This window comes from Electrona antarctica (assembly GCF_951216825.1).
Source record: "Electrona antarctica genome assembly, chromosome: 17".
NCBI classification, from domain to species: domain Eukaryota; kingdom Metazoa; phylum Chordata; class Actinopteri; order Myctophiformes; family Myctophidae; genus Electrona; species Electrona antarctica.
In genome coordinates, this window is record NC_136798.1 from 35,541,068 (window position 1) to 35,546,521 (window position 5,454).

At 43.5% G+C, this 5,454-nt stretch overlaps 1 protein-coding gene across 2 annotated transcripts in view; it reads left to right on the forward strand.

Annotated features, from left to right (window-relative positions):
- Positions 1-5,454, forward strand: part of utrn (utrophin) — a 344,298-nt gene that overhangs the window by 252,941 nt on the left and 85,903 nt on the right. The gene's annotated exons all lie outside the window — the stretch shown is intronic.

Genomic DNA, 5,454 nt, shown 5'->3' on the forward strand with positions numbered 1-5,454 from the left:
CTTTTTTTTACCTTGATTTTTGTTCCTTTCATCCATTGACCATATATATTCTCCTCCATGTTTCGGGTGTAATACAAAAACGGTAGAAACAAGCCTGTATGTAAAGACAGGCTTGAAATGTTCATTTCTGTGTGGTCTCTAACATTACACCTATAGTTGGGTGCCACCGATATTGTCCCTTATCATTTGACCCATTTAGGCCTGCCCTCAAAATTTTAAAAAATCCTTCTAAATCCTCCAGTTTTCTGAAATAAATATTTTCACGATTTTTCAAAAATAGCAGACCTACAAGCTCGTAGCGCGCCACTCGGTGGCGCGCTATGAGCTTGTAGATCTGCTATTTTTCAATAGCTAAATTATAACATAATGTTTAAAACACCAAAAGGGGTTCCCACCCAAAATGGGTTAACTGTCCTTTTGCGCAGATCACGCAAACCTCAGCAAAAAGAAAAGGACAATATCGATGGCCTCCAACTGTAGCTACATGTTTAAGCATTTATGTCATATTTACATGTCGATTTCAGCTATGACATTTATTTCAGACATGCTCATGTATGTGAAGAGTCTGATCTGCCTGTGCTATTAACTCATTTTGGATAAAACATGAGTCACGCTATGTAATGCAATCACAAAAAAACGAGACGCGACTAAGCACACAAAATCTTCCCCAGTAGTCTGGCAGTCGGGGGTGTGGAGTGGGAAATACGGTATATAGTTTATTTGTATTGGCCTCTAAAATATTGTCTATATACAAACATACATTCATGAATCCACTTGCTGACCGGCTGTCGGTATTGAGTAATTTGTTTTATAGGGGTTTATACGTACGTGACTATACCATTAACATCATTAGGCAAAAATGTCAAAATTTCACTATGCTTTAAGTAGCATGTGATGTGTCAAACTAGGGGTTTTTTCAAGATTCTTAATCCATTCCGAGCATTAGTTTTGCACAAAAAACACTCCTTGGGCTAACCTCTGTATTTCTCCTCTCGTTGAATACCCCCCACTGTCTGACAGGCACCATTGCCAGTCAGATATAGCAGTCGCCAGCACAGTGACAAAGATATCCCTCTCTGCCTGACTTCCCTGCTTCCCAAACACAGCCCATTGTGTTTGTGTAGGCCCTGAGCAAGCCGGATTCACCACGGTGGATTACAACCCCCGGCCCAGACTCTGTGGTGCAAAGATCTGCATTTCTAAATCCAAACTTCACAGCAGCCTCGAGACGCCCCAAAAAAAATCTCACGCGCATTTCACACTCTCCAGCTGGAAACTTTCTTTCACCCGCTACCGTCTGCTGGTGTTATTTTAACCCATTCAGGCCTGACGTCGAAAAAATCATTTTCGGAAAGATTTGAGGCACATTTTAACGATTTTTCAAAAATAGCAGACCTACAAGTTGGCCACATTGCAGGTGGCCTCCCCGTCTCGCTCTACCAACCTCTACTGGGTTCCAAACCTTCTCACTTCTCAAAACCGATGCTCCATTTCATGCTATACAGTTGGGTACCACCGATATTGTCCCTTATCATTTGACCCATTTAGGCCCGACCTCAATTTAAAAAAAATCCTTCTAAATCCTCCTGTTTTCTGAAATAAATATTTTCACGATTTTTCAAAAATAGCAGACCTACAAGCTCGTAGCGCGCCACTCGGTGGCGCGCTATGAGCTTGTAGATCTGCTATTTTTCAATAGCTAAATTATAACAATGTTTAAAACACCAAAAGGGGTTCCCGCCCCAAAATGGGTTAATGGTTAATGTGGTTAAACGCTAACGTGACATGGATGCGTTCCAGGTCTCAATGGATTAAATTCACTGAGTTTCACTCGCACATTGCTCATTCAGCGCAGCAGTGCCGCTTGCCCCGCTTCTATTTTAAATATAGGTAACACATGGGCTGAGACAGCCTGCCTCATTCTAAGCCTTTTGGAGACAAAACAAAAAGTCAGAGAGAGTGTGTGGGTGGGTGGATCAATTCTGATTCAACCAGCTAGGATACTGTGACACTCACCCTCAAAGGGGACACATGTCTGGATAAACCAGCCAGGGAAAATGACAAAGAGGAGAGAATAAAACAAGGTGATTTTATTTCATTGATTTAGAACTGGTTTTTGCATGATGTATAGATGGAGTAGATACTGTGGTAGGAGGATAGATACTATGCAGACATACAGACAGAGGCAAAGACAGGTACAGTTGGAGGCCATCGATATTGTCCTTTTCTTTTTGCTGAGGTTTGCGTGATCTGCGCAAAAGGACAGTTAACCCATTTTGGGCGGGAACCCCTTTTGGTGTTTTAAACATTGTTATAATTTAGCTATTGAAAAATAGCAGATCTACAAGCTCATAGCGCGCCACCGAGTGGCGCGCTACGAGCTTGTAGGTCTGCTATTTTTGAAAAATCGTGAAAATATTTATTTCAGAAAACTGGAGGATTTAGAAGGATTTTTTTTAATTTTGAGGTCAGGCCTAAATGGGTCAAATGATAAGGGACAATATCGGTGGCACCCAACTGTATAGCATGAAATGGAGCATCGGTTTTGAGAAGTGAGAAGGTTTGGAACCCAGTAGAGGTTGGTAGAGCGAGACGGGGAGGCCACCTGCATTGGGTTTAGGCCTGCAGCTTTTAACGTAAGCGATCAGAGGTGAAAGTGCCAGAGTCATTCGGAGGACACACGCACACACACACACACACACACACACGCGTGCCATGTTCGAACGAGGGACTGGGATATGAGCAGGTTCTCCCTTCTCTGAAGAGCTTTAATAGTCTCAGAAACGGTAACAAGAGTTGAAAAGTTGAACGGGGGATTTCATCCCTTTCTTCCCATTTCTAAGTCTGTTAAAATGGCTCTGGTTCAGGTTTTATTGGCACACACGCACGCGTGCACGCACGCACGCATACACATACACATACACATACACATACACATACACATACACACACACACACACACATACAATCAGAAACTGTCTCGACTCTCGAGGCTCTGCAGCACTAAATTAATTGCAGGTCACAGGCTGTATGGTTACGTTCCTGGCGACACTGTTATCAGTCTTTTGCACATTCATTAATGGGGGCGATGGGGGGAAGCAGATGGTTTGTTAATGGCTATAGACCCACCCACTCCATGCTGGTGGCCTCACTTTTTAATTTGACATTTGTGGCATATTTCCTCCCAACAGGCCCTCTGGGATGTCAGAGGGCAATATGGCATGGTGGCAGGTCTAATTTCTACTTAAGTCTTCATTAATTCATTCATTTATTTTTTAAGATATTTTTTGGGCTTTTTTGCCAGACAGGAAAGGGGGAGAGAGAGATTTACAATTTAGGCATTTAGCAGACGCTATTAATTAATCCAGAGCGATTTACATTAGGCAAGAACAAAAGCATGGGAATACATCACATATATAAAAAATGCATTTATCATGAAACATGCGTAAGCTAAGAACGTAACTAGAACATATCTATATAATGACACTATACATATAAACTATACATATACAGTATACTATACTATGCTATACATATGTACTATGATGTGCTATGACTACATACAATGCAATTATTGTGCTGTCTACATAACATGCTATAAGTCTGTTTCAAATGCTATCTAAGTCTAAAAAGTGCTATCTAAGGGGGTAGGATAAGTGCTATGGGCCATGATGGAGTCTGAAAAGGTGGGTCTTCAGACTACGGCGGAAGATTGGGAGTGATGCTGCAGTTCTGATTGCAACGGGGAGTGCATTCCACAGTTTTGGGGCCAGAAGGGAGAAGAGTTTGGGACGTGTGGAGCGTTGTCCCGGCGTTTTTAGTGAGGGTACTTCCAGCTTTCCTGCGTTGGCTGGTATGGGGTGAAGGACACACAGCAAAGGTCGCCGGGATCGGGACTCAAACCCGCGACACGCTGTAAAGCTGGCTTACCAGCCAAGGTGCCCGGACCGCTGAGCCACGGCCCAGGCCGTCTTCATTCATTTTATATTGACTATAATGTGGAATGCACAAAACCACATTATTTCCAAGCCGTTGCCGTAAAAACAAATTGCCATTGGGTAAAGTAATTTTGTGTCTGAGAGTGTACATACAATCAGTTGGGTGCATGCTTGCGTGGCCCCTTTCTGAAAAGACTTTGTAGAACTCCACTAGAATTCATCACATTTGCTTTCATTAGTTTTCTTTATTTTTGTTCCTTTAACCCATTTTGGGGCGGGAACCCCTTTTGGTGTTAGCATTATGTTATGTTTAGCTATTGAAAAATAGCAGATCTACAAGCTCATAGCGCGCCACTCGGTGGCGCGCTATGAGCTTGTAGGTCTGCTATTTTTGAAAAATCGAAGAACCACTGACATAGAAACATAGCTTTTTCAGAAAACTGTCAGGATGTGGAAGACATTTTTTAGAATCTGATCTCAGGTCAAAATGGGTTAAAGAGTGGGTTAAAGTCTTTAAAGAGTAAAAAGAGAGAGAGTAAAATAGAAAAGGAAAAAGGGTGGAAAGGACATTCAGAGGATGTCAACTGCAGAGAGGGAGAGGCACGTATTGCTTGTCGGTAGCGCTTTGCGATAAGTCTGGCAGGAGGCTGTCACCCAAGAAAGCCGCTTGACATCTTTGCCACCCACCCACACCACCCCACACCCATTCTTTGATAGTCTAACCTTATTTTTCACTCGCCAAATATTGCGATTACAATAGATACACACAGAAGTCATCCACTGACTTAAGATTATTCGTTGAGGTGTGAGACGGTGGCAAACTCCCAGCCGCAATGAGAGCTGCTGCCGGCGGCTCAAGAGATTTCCAGACCCACAGACCCCACCCTGCTTAAATGCGCACGGCAAGATGCCCCACCACGGAATTATTTTGTCGTCTATGCCTATGTATAACATTTGTAACTCCAAGCTATAGAGTGTGCAACACTTCCACCGGGACACAACCCCCTCATCTAGACTGAGTGGCAAAACATTGAGCAGCATGGAGCGTTGGAGTTTGGAAGCGCTTGTTGGAAATCACTCAACGGTCCTGCGTACACCAGACAGTGGCCTTGTGGTTAGAGTGTCCGCCCTGAAACTGGGAGGTCGGGGTTCGATCCCCGGCCAGGTCATACCAAAGACTGTAAAAATGGGACCCAATGCCTCCCTGCTTGGCACTCAGCATCAATGGGTTGGATTGGGGGTCAAATCTACTAATCAAATGATTCCCGAGCGCGGCACGGCTGCAGCTCACCGCTCCAAGAGATGGGTCAAATGCGGAGAACAAATTTCACTGCGGTAACGTGTGTGACAAATCGTATGACTTTGACTTTGACTACTACCTGTTTCTAAATGTCACATAATGCAGGAGACAGCAGGGCGCTACGTTATTGAAAACGAGCACTTCCAAACTCTGACACTTGGAAAAAATAATCACCTGCACGTAATTTACAGAAAGTAGCTCATAACATGTCTATGG